The 17,785-nt window shown below is 44.3% G+C and overlaps 1 protein-coding gene across 6 annotated transcripts in view; it reads left to right on the top strand.

The window, feature by feature from the left end:
• pag1 (phosphoprotein membrane anchor with glycosphingolipid microdomains 1) overlaps positions 1-17,785 on the top strand; it is a 271,166-nt gene that overhangs the window by 233,416 nt on the left and 19,965 nt on the right. The gene's annotated exons all lie outside the window — the stretch shown is intronic.

The raw sequence follows: 17,785 nt of genomic DNA, 5'->3' as shown, positions 1-17,785 counted from the left end.
ACGGCTGCAACTATACAGGTGACAGGTGAGTATTCTATCACAATTCTGACTTGAGAGCTTCTGTGGGAAGAGATTGTGGTGACATGGGCTTAAGGTTGCCATCAACGTTCCCACTTAGCTACGCAGGCTGGCATGCGAACATACGTACGAACATACAAATTAGGAACAGGATTAGGCTACTTGACCCTTCGAGCCTGCTCCACCATTCATTAAGTCCATGGCTGAACTGATTACTCCACATTTCCACCTACCCCGATAACCTTCCACCCCCTTGCTTATAAAGAATCCATCTACCTCTGCCTTAAAAATATTCAAAGACTCTGCTTCCACTGCCTTTTTTGGAAGAGAATTCCAAAGACTCACGATCCTCAGAGAAAAAATTTCTCCTCGTCTCTGTCGTAAATAGACGACGCCTTATTTTTAAACAGTGACTCCTAGTTCTAGATTCTCCCACAAAGAGAAATATCCTTTCCACATCCACCTTGTCAAGACCCCTCAGGATCTTGCATGTTTCAATCAAGTCGCCACTTAGTCTTCTAAATTCCAGCGGATACAAGCCTAGCCTGTCCAGTCTTTCCACGGAAGACAGCCCACCCATTTCTGGTATTAGTTTAGTAAACCTTCTCTTTACTGCCTCCGATGCATTTACATCCTTCCTTAAATAAGGACAGCAGTACTGTACACAGTACTTCAGATGTGGTCTCACCAATGCCCTGTATAGTTGAAGCAGAACCTCCTAACTTTTGTATTCAATTCACCTCGCGATAAACAGTAATATTCTATTAGCTTTCCTAATTACGTGCTGTACCTGCATACTAATCTTTTGCAATTCATGCCTAGAACACCCAGATCCCTCTGCATCTCAGAGCTCTGCAATCTCTCGCCATTTAGATAATATGCTTCCTTTTTATCCTTCCTGCCAAAGTGGACAATTTCACACTTTCCCACATTATACTCCATCTGTCCGGTCTTTGCCCACTCACTTAACCTACCTATATCCCTTTGTAGCTCCCTTATATCCTCTTCACAAGTTATTTTCATATCTTCCTTTGTGTCATCAGCAAATTTAGCAACCATACCTTTGGTCCTTTCATCTAAGTCATTTATATAAACTATAAAAAGTTGAGGCCCCAGCACTGATCCCTGTGGCACACCACTCGTTACATCTTGCCAACCAGAAAATGTCCCATTTATGCCTACTCTCTGTTTCCCGTTAGCTAGCCAATCTTCTATCCATGCCAATATGTTACCCCTTTCACCATAAGCTTTTATTTTCTGCAATAACCTTTGATGTGGCACCTTATCAAATGCCTTCGGGATATCTAAGTACAATACATCCACCGGTTCCCCTTTATCCACAGCACATGTAACTCCCTCAAAGAACTCCAATAAATTGGTTAAACATGATTTCCCTTTCACAAAACCATGTTGACTCTGCCTAATTACATTGATTTTTTTTCTAAATGCCCTGCTGTAATGTCTTTAATAATAGCTTTAAACATTTTCCCTAAGACAGATGTTAAGCTAACTGGCCTGTAGCTTCCTGCTTTCTGTCTCCCTCCCTTTTTGAATGAAGGAGTTACTTTTGCTATTTTCCAATCTAATGGAACCTTCCCCAAACCTAGGGAATTTTGGAAAATTAAAACTAATGCATCAACTAACTCACTGGCCTCTTCTTTTAACACCCTAGGATGAAGTCCATCAGGACCCAGGAGACTTGTCAGCCCGCAGCTCCAACAATTCGTTCAGTACCACTTCCCTGGTGATTGTAATTTTCTTGAGTTCTTCCCTCCCTTCCATTTCCTGACCTACAGTTAATACTGGAATGTTGCTTGTATCCTCAGGCAGACACAGAGCGGCCTGGAACGTACTGCACAGGCCTTCTGTGGTAAATATGGCTTGCAAAAATATTTTTAGAGGACCGTAGACTTAAAAATAAAACTGGCCACGCACAACTAAATTTTAGTTTAGTTTAGAGATACAGCACTGAAACAGGCCCTTCAGCCCACCGAGTCTGTGCCAACCATCGACCACCCATTTATCCTAATCTTACACTAATTCCATATTCCTACCACATCCCCACCTGTCCCTATATTTCCCTACCACCTACCTATACTAGGGGCAATTTATAATGGCCAATTTACTTATCAACCTGCAAGTCTTTGGCATGTGGGAGGAAACCGGAGCACCCGGAGGAAACCCACGCAGACACAGGGAGAACTTGCAAACTCCACACAGGCAGTACCCAGAATTGAACCCGGGTCGCTGGAGCTGTGAGGCTGCGGTGCTAACCACTGCGCCACTGTGCCGCCCCAAAAGTGAGCATTGTTTGTCACGTGGGATAAAATAGTTGGAGATGGCTATGGCAGAGCTTTAGGAGCAGAGCAGATGGTCTGGAGCCTATCAGCAAAATATTGGTGCCGCTTGGGAAGGGTAAAATCTGAGGATGGCTGGATTGCCTTCCAGTACTGTGCCTGTTTCTTCTGTAACTCCCTATTTGAATCACTCAGTACACTTTCATCCTTCTCACGGCATCTAAACAGCCCTAGGTAAGTAAAATGTTAAATTATGTTGCAACTGGCCAGATTGAGATGCAGCTGGCTACCATAGGGATCGCCTGATGTTCAAGACCACAGTGCGGATTTAAAATTAGAGATTGCGGTAAGGAAGGGGGGGCTGGGTCTGGTGTTTGCAGGGGACTGCCAATTATGGGAAGGGAAGCTGATCGTGGCAGGTAAGTTTGATGGGTTGAGGGGAGGCAATCCTGCTTCTCCTGCCCCACAAACCGTGCTGGAGTAGCACTTAACTGCTGGATAAAGCAATTCTTACCTCCCTTCTGCTGCAGCATTTGCCAAGTCTTGAAATTCCTGGCTTGTAGCCGTTAAATCCAAATGTCTGTCAAAATCCAAGGCATCAACCAGATTAACATATTATAATTACTGATCCCCTCGAGAGCAGGTTATTTACTGGCCCCCAGCGTGCCCAGTTAAACCAGATGTAGGCGTGTTCTTAGCGGGTTGGGGCCAGATTTCTCATTTGTTTCAAAGTTAATTTCCCATCACGGTTCTGAGGTTAATACTGTCCCCCCACCCCCACCCAACCCCCGCACCCCCGCATCACCCCACCAATGATTTGGAGTCTGTGAACCATGGCATGGTAGAATAAATTTGTACCAGTTTCCCACATGTTGAGTCCTGATCTTGTGGAAAGGTCAGTGATTTCCTTCTTCCAAAGGAAAGGAGGTAGAATTGGAGATCCAGCCACTCAGGTGGCTCCTGTATGTCCTCATAGCAGCCAGTTGTAGTATGACAATAGCAAAGATATGGCAGCAGGTCTCCAGTTCATCCTTTTAAGTAGAGAATAGAGTTTTGTGTTACGTTATGTTTTGGCATCTTTTTAAAACTTTCCTAATTATTTTAGACCCCTCTTATGGGTAAGTCCAAACTGCCCAAACCTTTGAAAATGGTGGTTATTGCCTTGAAATTGCACAAAGATGTTGATAGGTGTACCTAGGTAAAAGAATAGGAAACCTTGGTTGTTAATTCAGGTTGAGGTGAGGTTGCTTTATACCTCTATAAAGACGACTTCAGTTAAAGTTTGAACTATAAAGCAATGTATTAAATAAACAAGAACAAGAAAATAGTGTAGAGATGTGAAGATCCTTAAGAGGCTGCGCAGAAATGTTTACCAAAATGGTTCCAAAGATGAGGGAATTTAGCTACAATGTTAGGTTAGAGAAGTTGGGGTGGTTCTCCTTGGAGCAAACAAGGTTGAGGGGCGATCTGATACAGGTGTAGAAGATTATGACAGACTTAAATAAGGTAGACAAAGCAATGCACTTCCCATTAGCTGATAGTACAAGTACTAGGGGACACACATTTATGGTTTTGGGCAAGAGATACAGTGGGATGTGAGGAAGAACTTTTTTACACTGCAAATGGTAATGATTTGGAACTCGCTGTCTGCGAGGGTGATGGAAGCGGAGATGATCAATGATTTCAAAAGGAACTTAGATAGGCACTTGAGGGAAATAAACCTGCAGGGTTACGGGAATAAAGTGGGGGAATGGGACTGACTGGATTGCTCTACACAGAGCTAGCATGGACTCGATGGGCCAGATTGCCGCCTCCTGTGCCGTAATGACGCTGACTCTAATCTATTGTAAATGGTTTTTAAGTACACACAATGGCTTGAATTTTGCTGCAGTAAGAATTATGGTGAGGTTATCAGCGCTCGTCAACAGTTATTCTGTAAATCTGACAGCTACTTCTGCTGTCCGCACATGCGCAATTAAACCTGAAAATCCAGAAGTTGCCTGCTCATCTGTAAGCTGTGTTGTTGCAGTCCTTGCCGATAGACTTGACATTGAAATGACTGCAATAGCGTTAACTTGCTGTACTTGCCCACTGATTCAGCATTGAAGATGACTGCACCAGTCCCAACTTTTTCAGTCAAGAGTAGGTGAGTTTTTAGTGGTGTGATAAGTGATAATTACTGCTGAACAACCTCTCAAGCCCTGAAAAAATAATGTTACAGGTGTGGAGTCTCATTCCCTCAGTAGAATGTTATTGTTGGAGATTTAACTCAAAATTTAAATAATTCTTGTGCTTTTTCTGTCTGTCTCTTTTATCTCTCCCTTAAGTCCATCTCTACTTTCCAATTTTTATTTCAAATTCTGTACATCATTTAAATCTAATTTATGTTTCCTGTTTTATACTTCCCGGTTTAAATGCTTTGTATCTCAGTGAGGATTCGTCAATCTAGTTGAAGAGCGTCACTGGTTCTTGTGGCTCACAGAGGCCACAAATCCCCTGGTGGAACAGGCTCCTGTGACAGGAAATCTCCACTGAAGTTGGTCAGAACTTTGTGGGCAGCTGTCAGCAAGGTGAGTGGCAAATGCCGTTCCTTTGCCACTGACTGGAAAATCCGGTCCATTATTTCTCCTGTCTTTCAAGAATATCTACCTGTTTTGATGAGGTTACTGGTAGATGTCCAGAGATCTGGACTAATGATCCAGAGACAAGGATGGGGGAATTTTATGCTCCCCCGCCGAGGCAGGGAAAGCATAAAATCGGGTGGAAGGGTGGGGGGGTACCCCGGCACCTTCCCGCCTCTGCATAAAATTAAGCCCGGGGAAGGAAGGCCAGTGTACGGCCTTACTGCTCGCTGCCAATTGAGGCCTTTCACTGGGCCCTCCTGCGCCTGGCTGAACTTGTTTTCACATTGAAAAACTTTTTCCTTCAACTCCACTCACTTCCTTCAAATAAAAGGTGTTGCTATGGGTACCCACATGGGTCCTAGTTATGCCTGCCTTTTTGTAGGGTATGTCGAACATTCCTTGTTCCAGTCCTACTCAGGCCCCTTCCCCCAACTCTTTTTCCGATACATTGATGACTGTATCGGTGCGGTTTCCTGCTTCCGCCCCGAACTTGAAAACTTTATCAACTTTGCTTCTAATTTCCACCCTTCTCTCACCTTTAGATGGTCCATCTCCGACACTTCCCCTCCCTTCCTTGACTTCTCTGTCTCCATCTCTGGGGATAGACTGTCCACTAATATTCATTATAAGCCCACCAACTCCGACAAGTACCTTGAATACACTTCCTCACTCCCTGCTTCCTGTAAGGACTCCATTCCATTTTCCCAATTTCTCTGTCTCCGCATCTGCTCTGATGATGCAACCTTCCACAACAGCGCTTCTGATTAGTCTTCCTTTTTCCTCAACTGAGGATTCATCCCCACTGTGGTTGACAGGGCCCTCAACCATGTCTGTCCCATTTCCCGCACTTCTGCCCTCGCCCCTTCCCCTCCTTCTCAGGGTTCTCCTTGTCCTCACTTTCCACCCCACCAGCCTACATGTCCAAAGGATCATTCTCTGCTATTTCCGCCACCAAATGCAACTTCCCTATCCTCCCCGTCAGCATTCCGAAGGGATCGTTCCCTCCACGACACCCTGGTCCACCCCTCCATTACTCCCGACACCTCGTCCCCTTCCCACAGCATCTTCCCATGCAATCGCAGGAGGTGTAATACCTGCCCTTTTTACCTCCTCTCCTCACTATCCAAGGCCCCAAACACTTCTTTCAGGTGAAGCAGCGATTTACTTGTACTACTTTCAATTTAGTATACTGTATTCGCTGCTCACAATGAGGTCTCCTCTACATTGGGGAGACCAAATGCAGATTGGGTGACAGCTTTGTGGAACACCTCCGCTCAGTCAGAAAACATGACTCTGAGCTTCCGGTCACTTACCATTTCAGCACACAGTCCTGCTCTCATGCACACAACTCTGACCTGGGCTTGCTGTAATGTTGCAGTGAACATCATTGCAAACTCGAGAAACAGCATCTCATTTACCGATTAGGCACGCTGCAGCCTACCGGACTGAACATTGAGTTCAATAATTTCAGAACTCGACTGGCCCTTTTTTATTTTTATTTTATTTTTTGTTCCTTTTTTTTAACCATGTGCCTGCGTACTGTTTTTTCATGTTTGTGCTTTTGGCTTCTGTCATTAACACTTCTCTGCACTAATGTTTTGTCTTCCACCACATCATTTGTACACTTCTTTGCCATTGCCCCAAAGCCTCCTTGTCAGTTAATCTCTCTGGCCCTCTGTTCTATCACACACCTTCCCTTTTGTTCTCTTTTCCCACCCCCGCTTTACTTGCTTAAAACCTATTACATTTCTAACCTTTGCCAGTTCTGATGAAAGGTCACTGACCTGAAACGTTAACTCTGCTTCTCTCTCCACAGATGCTGCCAGACCTGCTGAGCATTTCCTGCACTTACTGTTTTTATTTCAGATTTCCAGCATCCACAGTATTTTGCTTTTACCATGCTCCTCCATGTTAAACACCCCTTGGAAGAAAGATTGAGGGTAACAAGAGCACAGAATGTACCTTCCATCATGTTTGGCACTACCGCAGTGCTAAATTGGATTGAGGTCTGGAGCTGATTTAGTAGTTCAAAACTGTTTCCTCCCTATGGCGCTATGGGCCTTCAGCAGCAGCAGAATTGTATACCATCCACTGTGACTTGGCGTATACCACATACCTCACTTTACCATTACTATCAAGTAAGAGAGTCAACCCTAGTTCAATGAGCAGTCTAGGAGAACATGCCAGGAGCAGCACTAGCTATACCACAGCATGCGTGCCTAAAAATGAGATACCAACCTAGTGCTACAACAAAGGACTTGCATGCGTGCTATAGACTGAGATAAGTGATCCCACAACCAACAGATCAGATCGAAGCTTTGCAGTCCTGCCACATCCAATCTTGAATGGTGGTGGGAAATTAAACAACTAATGGGAGGAGGAGTTTCCATGAAAACCTCATCCTCAACGATGACAGAACTCTGCATATAAGTGCAAAAGACAAGGCTGAAATGTTTGTAACCGTCTTCAGCCAGAAGTGCTGAGCGGATGATCAATCTCAGCCTCCTACTAAGATCCCCAGCATCACAGAATGCCGTCTTTAGCAATTCGATTCACTCTGTGTGATACCAATAAATGGCTGAACAAAGGCTATGGGCCCCAATAACATCCTGGCTGTAGTGCTGCAGAACTGGCTGGGCCTCGAGCCAAGCTACAACACTGGCATAAATCTGAGAAAGTGTAAAATTGCCCAGGCGTATCTTGTCCACAAAAAGCAGGACAAATCCAATCCAGCTAATTACCGCCCCATCGGTCTACTCTCGAGCATCAGCAAAGTGCTATCAAGCAGCACTTAGGCAGCAATAACCTGCTCGCCGATGCTCAGTTTGGGTTCTGCCAGGGCCGCTCAGCTCCAGACCTCATTACAGCCTTAGTTCAAGCATGGACAGAAGAGCTGAATTCCAAAGGTGAGGTGAGAGTGAATGCCCTTGACATCAAGGCAGCTTTTGACAGTGTGGCATCAAGGAGCCCTAGCAAAATTCAGGTCTATGTGAATCAGGGGAAAACTCTCCACTGGCTGGAGTCATACCTAGCACAAAGGAAGATGGCTGTGGTTGTTGGAGGCCAGTTATCTCAGTCCCAGGACATCACTGCAGGAGTTCCTCAGGATAGTGTCCTAGGGCCAACCATCTTCAGCTGCTTCATCAATGACCTTCCCTCCAACATAAGATCAGAAGTGGGGATGTTCATCGATGATTGCACAATGTTGCGTTTCAGTCACAACTTCTAAGCTAATGAAGCAGTCTGTGCCTGCATGCAGCAAGACCTGGACATTCATGTCACACAAGTGTCAGGCAATGACCATCTCAAACAAGAAAGTTTAACCACCTCCCCTTGGTAATCAAAGATATTTCCATCACTGAATGCCCTCCACCATTATCATCTGGTGGGGGGGGAGGGGTTGTGGTCACCAGAAACTTAACTGGCACAGCCACCTATATACTGTGGCTACAAGAGCAGGTCAGAGGCTCAGTAGTTGGCAGAGAGTAACACCTCCTGACTACCCAAAGCCTATCCACCATCTACAAGGCACAAATAAGGCATGTGATGGAATACTGCCCACTTCCTTGAATGAGTGCAGCTCCAACTCTCGAAGCTCAACAGCATTCATGACAAAGCCCGCTTAACAGGCACCCTATCCACCACCTTAAACATTCACTCCCTCCATTATCACGCACAGTAGCAGCAGTGTGTGCCATCTATAAGATGCACTGCAGCCACTCACCAAGGCTACTTCAGAAGCACCTTCCGAACCCGATACCTCTACTGCCTAGAAGAACAAGGGCAGCAGGTGCATCGGAACGCCACCAGCTGCAAGTTCCCTTCCAAATCTCTCTCTATCCTGACTTGGAAGTATATTACGGTTCCTTCATCGTTGCTGGGTCAAAATCTTGGAACTCACTGCCTGATAGCACTGTAGGTGTATGTACACCATGTGGACTGTAGTGGTTCAAGAAGGGCAATTAGGGATGAGCAAGAAGTGCTGGCCTTGCCAGTGGGATGCCCACGTCCCATGAACATATGGTACAAAAATCAAGGGAAAGAGTAATGGGCACTTTTTGTGTAGCTAATCTTTCAGATTCGTAAAGCCAAGCATAAACCAATTCAATCATGAAGTCTGTATATATCATATTCAAAAATTGTGGGCTTGAGTTTTCTGGCTATTTGCACCTAGAAACACGTGCCATCTGGGTATAAATCAAATGCGTAGCCTAAAAGATTGGAAAATTTTAGTTTTAAGTAAGTTACATGAGCTAATTTACAGCTAAATATCATCATTTTTTTTGCATTCATTAACAGATCCCTTTTCCTAACATATTTTCGCCCACAAAACTGGCCCTGTCCCAGTTACAAATGCATGTATCCTGCAAGCGCACTGGTCCAGAGGACCCCCTCAAAATGTAACCAGATTTTCAGGTGCGTGGACATGCTTAGTCACTTCAAGCAGGCGTGAATCAAATACTGCACGAGAAATTGAAGGCATCATCATTTTTATCAGTGCAGGCAGCCATTTTAAGCTTTTTAAATATTAATAAAGCCTCTTTTAATGGATTGACTCCTGCTTGTGATCTAATAGAGGAGGAGGAACAAGCGTAAGAGAACCAGAGTCAGGAAGCCAGGAGAGTGAGGCATCACCCAGTGAGATAATAACCAATTCGCAAGTACCTAGACCTGATAGTTGATGGGCCTTGACTGATACTTGAAGAGATGTCTGAGGAACTGACTGTTGCATTGGCTTTGTTTAACAAAGGAAGCCATTGACTGCAGTTCGCTCCATGAAGACTTAAAGCTCTGGTCCACATGCTGCAGAGCATTAAAAGTACAGTTGAAGGTGATCACTGCTGTCACCTTCTACAAGTTTGAGTTCTTCCAGGCATTTATGGGGGATCTGTGCAGGATTCGTCAAAGGGCCTCCATCCAGCAGATGACTGACTCACTGTTCTGTAGGGCAGGCTGTTCATTACATTTGGGATGTGTACAAAGAGCAAAATCATCCTCCAGTATTCCCTAGAGAGAGTAGTAAATGTAGTCGATGCGTACTCTGTCCTACACAGCTGTGGAATGGCGTGAGGTCTGGAAGTTGACGTAACCAGAGAGGAATCAAATGAGGGGGAATATCCTGTACTACAGTAGCCAGAGTCAAATGATGCTGTGTGTCTGCAGAAGGCAGGGGTTTGAGAGAGTCATGTGATCAGAGTGTGGCACAGGCATTCACCCAATGAGCACTACCATCGAGGTTGCATACCAAAGAGGCGGCAGGCGAGTTTTATTTAACTTGAAAGTTTAATTATTACAAGAAATTTTTCATAACCACGAAAATTGCTGAAACAAAATTATTTTCACAAAAAGTTAAAATGTACTTGGAAGTTGCAACATTATGTTAACTCAACTCTGAGAAATGTATTTTAATTTCCAGCAGTTTATTGCAATGTTAAACTCTATCAACAACTTTTTACAAAAATATAACTTTCAATGAGTAATAACAATAGTTTGGAACCATTACCAACCTCAATTAAAGTAATGCAAACATTGAATATTATATATTTTTGAAAACTTTGAATGCATTAAATAAATGTTTAACTTTTTGAAACAATTACTTTTTGATTCACAGCAGTAACACATAGCACTAGTGAGAGTCACAATATTCCAGACAGGCAGCTTCCCCCACCTTTCCTGACACCAGGGGAGGAAGAGGAGGTAGCAGGTACAGGAATTAAATTCCCCATGCTACCTCAAAGGACCTCGCTTGACCTTGGCCCTGGACAAGCTCTCTGGCCAGCTGCTCCTCAGTAAACATGAAACCAGAGAGGTGGGATTGGTGTGAGGATCCTGGTCTGATGAGATGTGGGCATGTGGTTGGTCCATGCTGGCTCCAAGACCAGGGCTTCTGCCACCTACATCCCAGGAGGAAAATCCAGAGCGCTGTCATGCAGCCTGTTGAGGATATGCGATACCATACCTGCTCTAGGAAAGCCAGAGACCTGTCTGGTGCATGTTCACTGCACCAACCGCCAATGCTGATTTGATCTGCAACAGCACTTGGCACCCTCATTGGTGGAACAATGACAGCTCTAAGATCCCACAAAGCTGCCTTCCAGCATCTAAGGTGATCAATGGAAATCAAAAACAGAGGGTTCGAACAGCTACCTTTGCCAGCATTGAGATTTCCATGGGGAGAATGAATAGGGGAAGACTGGGCCCCTGTCCTGAAGCATTGAGAGTTAACAAATGGGCAGTACTTACCTGGACCTGGATCTGGAATTATTTCCTCCCCTGCATCCCACCACCCCACGCCATCCCCTCCCAACTTCAGCATCTACTGCTGTCACAGTCATGCAGCAGCCCAGCAGATCCACTATTTCCCTAATGGTGGTGGTGTCAGAGTGCAAAGATTAGGGATAGCATCCCAACTCTTCACCATCTCTCAGGCGTTGTGCACATTATAACCCTGCAAACACAGTAGAGGAAAAATTAGTTCTGTGTCCTCCAAAGGGACTACTGTTCTGCATCTTTTTTGGTTTTCAAGGCAAAGTCACTAATCAGACAATTCTACCAAGAACTTGAGTGTGGTGCCCGCAGTGGGAAGGAAGAGAGAGCATGGTGAGTGCCTTACCTTCCCTGTTCTGGTCAGGCCAATGAGCTTCTTTCTGCACTCCTCCACCATCCTGCTCACAGTGGATGTGGTACTCAGTGCCTCTGCCCATGCCCTTTTCTTCATTGAATATGAGGGCTGGGATATTTTGGAGGGTTGAGCCAATTCCTCCTTCCTTCACTTTCTTCAAGAAGCGTCAGCACTTCATTTAAGAAATTAAATGCTCTTGTCTTGCTGCATTTTTCCTGTGTGTCGGTCGCCAGTGAGAAGAAAATGATTTGAGACAATGGAGACCTATACAGAGGTATTTAAACTAATTGCTTAAAAATCTTAACGACAAAGAGCTGTGTGCTGCTTCTCTGCCTTATGCCGAAGGGAAAATATTTTCTCACCTTAACACCATTGGTTCTGTTCTGATTATATTGAAATCACATTGGAAATTGTGCAAATTTATGTCTGTTTTGCGTTTGGGTGTATCCTAATTCAATTGGCTGGATTTCAACGTTTCTTGATCGAGAAAGTAGCTTCTTCAAGTCTAATTTCTGGGGTGCGGCCATGCAAGAAATTCAAGATCTGTGTGTTAGACTCTCCAGCCTGTTACCAGGGAAACCATAACATCAAGCTATCCAACATTGTTACAGAAATTAGCTCTGCGGGATTTCTAACATTAACTAGCTATTAAACTTTCTATGCACAATGAGTGATGTATGAAGGGATATCCACCATGATAACACTTGACACAAATTTGCTCCAAGCGTAGAATGAGTATTCTTTGGGTAGAGGGAAAGAGAAAATAGGAATCCCTACATTAGTTATCAGAAATGAAAAGTGATTAGTCCTGAAAATATTACTTATGGGGTTTCCTTGAAACTCACATTTGATACTTCAAGCTAATTTTTCATGTTTGCTAACAAGAGTAAGATGAAAGAAAAATATTACTTCTAAATATTTTTCTTCTATCATATTCTTGCCTACTGAACCTAATGCCTCCATATTAGTACGACAGCATTGCATCCATCCATATAGACCCACCTATGTTGTAAGGCACTATACATTGTTTTAGCAAAGCAAGTTAGCCTGCAGGAGCAGAACACAAATACTCAAGGTTTTGTGATGCAGTTATTTTGCTAATATTTTTACTGTTAAATATTTGTACTTCAACTGCTTTCAGACCTGTCTCTTTCTCATTTCCTAACCTGCCCACCTGCCCCCAGCCCCCAAGTATTCCTCCGATATAAACAGTTGGAATATTAAATCTTCTCAACTGATCCTACAGGCTGGGATCTTTGTAAATAGAAGCTGCAACACAGAAACAGGCCTTTCACCCAACCAGTCCATATTGACATTGAAACCAAGTGCTGGGAATACTCAGCAAGTCTGGCAGCATCTGTGGAGAGAGAAACCAAGTTAACCTTTCAACAGAACTGCTCATCAACCTGAAATGTTAACTCTGTTTCTCTCTCCACAGATGTTACGAGACCTGCTGATTATTTCTAGCACTTTGTTTTGATTCCAGATTTCCAGCATCCGCAGTATTTTGCTTTTATTTTTGTCCATATTGATGTTTACCCTCCACATAAGCAAATAGTCCTAATCACATTTGCCACTCTGTTCCCATATCCCTTCCCCTCCTTTTTCTTCTTCCACCTATCCAATCTAATTTTCAATGTTGACATAGTTTCTGCTTCAGTCACTAATCCTGGAAATGAATTTCACAGCCTCTCAACTCTGTGAAGACGTTTCTCCTGCTCACTGCTCTAAATCGCTTACATTTTTTATCTTATATCTATGGCCCTCATTCTGGACCCCTCAACTGCTGGATCTAGTCTCCTGTTTTCTACCCCATCCCATCCTTTCATGATAGTAAACACTTCTATCAGTGTCTGTAATCTATATTCTTAAAAATCTCATTTTTTCAAATAAGCAGATGTTAAAAAAAAAGTCTGATTTCTGATTGATCACTTCTAAATTAAAATGCCTATTATATTTTTATGCACAACATACACATTTTACTTTTCTTACTGTCTAAAAACCTTATTACCTAATGCCAAAACTTAACAAAACACCTCCTATGATCTACTGCATCTGGAAAGTTATGAGAATTATGTTTAACATATGTGGGAGACTTGTGGTTGTGGCATTTCCTGTAAAGTTGGACTATGAGGGCCTTGTATAAATAGATTGTGCAAATGTTTTCTCAGCTGTCTGATTTGTTTTATTTTGGTAATATCGGAATGATCTCTGATTTACAATATACTGTAATAGCATCTCCAAGCTAATTAGGAGTAGTGTGATTATTAAAAGTGTGTATCATTGGGAATAGATGGTGAGTGGGTTGGCCACTGACCTGTCGCTTCTGGTACTGTGCCTGAATCCAAACCAGACTGATGGGATGAATGTTGCCTTTGGCTGCTGGTGTAAGAGAAAGGAAATGTGAAATGGACTTTGGGCAGGCTCCATTCCATTCCTTCACAGCAAAAAAGAAGTGCCTAGTTTGGCACTAAACCAATAATCTCATTCAAAGATGTCAAAGGATAGCTCTATATGAAATAGAAAATGTCACACTGGCGCACTGCAGAGTGATTTTCTGAGGTTAGGACACTATTATGTCTTTAGGCATGCAATACCAAACCTGGGAATGCTTGGTGCAAATGTTGGTTGTCTATTTCCTACCAAAAACAGCTCTCACTTTGAAGAACACAAAATTCACTGCTAACCTCAGAAAATCACTCTGCAGTGCGCCAGTGTGACATTTACTATTTCATATAGAGATATCCTTTGACATCTTTGAATGAGATTACTAGTTTAGTGCCAAATTAGGCACTTTTTTTTTCAAGTGCGTTGTCATTGTAAAACATCTTAAACAGCTGTGGTAGAACAGAATGGTTTTTCTCAATGAGTTGAGATTGAGAATTGGTTCAGATTTAAGTTAACGTTTTAGGAAGCAAATTCTTGTACTATCCATTCTTTTTGGACAGTATTTTCTATTAACTGAAGTACCTCTAGTTTAGTAAACTTGTGCTGATTTGCTCTGTCTGCAAAACCAACTGAGATCTAATTGCCACTGCCACATGGGAGCAGTGAAATCCTGGCAATGTTGGACACAGAGAAAGTCGATGAACAAATCAGTGCTTCAGCCCCTGTTTATTTTGATGATTTGAGTGGTGCAATATATTTTAAATGTGTATTAACTACTTCCCTACTGTACATCACTGTATTAAAGATATTGCCACAATTTCTTTACGGTTGTGTTTGCTGACAATGTAACCACTAGCTGGCGCAATACTGGCACATGTGCAAATGCAGCCTCATCCACTGAAATGCCACTATCTGCAACATCTCAGGCAGCTGGCAGTAATAAAGATGGCACTGCTCGTTTTGACACAAAGGAACATATTAAACCCAAACTCCATCACCCCTCAATGGCCGCCTCCATCCAACCACCCCCAAAACAGTACTCCGCTCCCTCCCGCGATTGCCACCTGAATCACTGCTTCTCTTCCCCACTGCCTCCCGCGATCGCTGCTTCATCCTGCTGCACCTGACTGCTCACCACTCTATCCTGCCGTTCTGTCTTGCACCCTTCTCCCCGCCTTGCCACGTTATTGCGTGGTGGCGTTGGTGCACGCATGCGCAGGTTTATGCCTGGAGAAGCAGCAGTATGGAGCGAGCGGGGTACTTGTGGCAAGGTAGGAAAGCAGCGGTATGGAGCGAGCAGGCAGGCGGGAGTGGGAGGGAGCATTGAACAAGCGATCGTGGAAGGGAGTGGGGAAGAGAGGCGGCGATCACAGGAGGGAGCGAGATACTGTTGCGGGGGTGGGGTGCGGGGTGGAGGCAGTGATCGCGACCATTGAGGGGTGAGGCAACACTGGGACATCATTACGTTATTGTGTGGTGATGTTGGTGCGCACTAGCACAGACTCATGCTGGCAAATGTTCGAACATACTGATGACATCAGCGATTGCTCTGCACATGCTCTGCATTGTCAGGAGACACTCTGTTTCTTTATATAAGGACAAGTCCTTTCAGTGATTCTGAAGGTGTTTACTGAGCTTTGTTAAATATTATTGCTGTTAAAGCTAAAAAGCAGCAAGCTTTGTGAACCCATCCATCTCATGCTTACCTTATCTGATTTTAGAGATTTCTGTAATTTGATGAAAAGCTTGTTTCTACATTTGACCACTGCAGAAAAAATCCATTTGGAGTGTTACGTTGTGCCTTGTTAATCGTGATGTTCCTTTTGGTTGCTTGATATTTGAGAGACTTTTTTTTTAAAAAAAAGACATAACCTGATGGTATTTTCATAGAAAGCACCATGGTTTATCTTAGATTACCACTATTGTGGTTGCTGCACTTTTAATTTAAAGATCCCTCCCACATTTTTCACATTTTTACTGATTGGTAGTCGGGTACTTCTGTATTCACTGCCAGAGTAGAATGATTATTGAAGGGTATGTGAAGTGCTTAAATTACTCAGGACCCACAAAATTTAATTGTTCAGGGCCAACAAAATAATTCATGGATTCTAAAATCTAAAATGTCAATATGGGCAAATCAGGACATTGGATCTGAAATCTTGCAGCTGTTTTATATAAAATTTGTGTAATTTTATTTTCATAAGTTTTATTTTTTAAATCAAATTATAGCCATAAATATTTAATATTTAGCTCTGGTACATTCTTCGGAGAAAGGCCCTGATTTTAATGGGGGTGGGTACAGAGTGTGGGAGGTCCACTGAACAATTTTCAAGAAAGCGAGGTCCAGCTAATTTTAACTAAAGATCCATGTTAGAATATTTGAAGTTGGTGTCCCGCTTGAAGCTAGCTGGAATAATGTCAAGGCCAATGATGGGGAGCAGGAATTGATGTGAGAGCCCATTCACCACTGGGGACCAATGGGAATAGGCCCCGGCATAAAGTAAGTGCTGGGTGGTGGCAGTGGGAGGTTCCCAAACACATGCTGGTGTGAAGACGAAGAGGGTGGTACAGAATAAGAGAGGCCCGAAGATTTCTTCCTGCTATAAAAATAATACATATCTTGCTCTCTTCTGGCCACTCTGCATCCTGCCAGGTATATCTGGCAGGCTTTACACCAGGCGAGCCTCCCCGAGTCTTTGTAAAAAATCACATTGCGACACCAATGACCTCATTAGGCTGCAATTTTTAAATTTGTTCGGGCCTCATTTGCCTGCAGTGAAATTCTTGGCCGACTTCAAAGTCAGTGGAAATAAGATGATGCTGGGTGCAACCAATGTGGCCTCAGGCCAGTAAGCAGACTTGGCCTGAACTTAAACCCTCCCATGCACCATTTTCTCTGGGCAAGTTGGGGGAGGGGGGGTTTGAAAGCGACCATGTCTATTCAACCCTCCCCGAATGAGGGTACCTTTCCTAAGTTCTGCCTCCAACAACCTGAGAGATCAGTTATTTAAAATTCCTGCCACATGTGCGCCCGGCCCATCCCACCAGCCCCCAGCCTCCGTGATGTCCGCCTTATGTCAAAGCCTTAGAATTAGTGATGTCACCTGACCTCCGCTGCAGAGAACCTCGGCCATGTGGATCACAGTCAGCAGGGCTGGAAAGTCGGGAATCAGGAGACTCAGGAATTGCAAGTGTCTAATTGGGAAGCCCTTAACAGGTGAGGGCTCTTAAAATGGGTGTGTGGGGGTGAGAAGGAGGAGACTGGGGAACAGGGGCTTAGTGGGACAGATGGAGACTGGGGTTTGGGAGATCAAGGGCGAGATGGAGATGGACACTGGGGAATGGGGATTGAGGCAAGAGGGGAACTGGGGGATCAGAGGTGAATTGGAGACTGAGGAATGGTGGATCAGGGGCGAGATGGAGACTGGGGAATGGGGGACTCAGGCAAGATGGAGACTGGGGAATGGGGGATTAGATGAGATGGAGATTGGGGAATGGGGACTCAGGCAAGATGGAGACTGGGGAATGGGGGATCATGGGCGAGATGGAGACTGGGGAATGGGGGATCATGGGCGAGATGGAGACTGGGGAATGGGGGATCATGGGCGAGATGGAGACTGGGGAATGGGGACTCAGGCGAGATGGAGACTGGGGAATGGGGGCTCAGGCGAGATGGAGACTGGGGAATGGGGGCTCAGGCGAGATGGAGACTGGGGAATGGGGGCTCAGGCGAGATGGAGACTGGGGAATGGGGGCTCAGGCGAGATGGAGACTGGGGAATGGGGGATCAAGCGAGATTGAGACTGGGGAATGGGGGCTCAGGCGAGATGGAGACT

The sequence above is a fragment of the Heterodontus francisci genome, chromosome 5 (genome assembly GCF_036365525.1).
Source record: "Heterodontus francisci isolate sHetFra1 chromosome 5, sHetFra1.hap1, whole genome shotgun sequence".
In the NCBI taxonomy this organism is placed as follows: Eukaryota; Metazoa; Chordata; class Chondrichthyes; order Heterodontiformes; family Heterodontidae; genus Heterodontus; species Heterodontus francisci.
The sequence above is the reverse complement of the archived record's forward strand: the minus strand, read 5'-3'. Positions and strand labels throughout refer to the sequence as shown.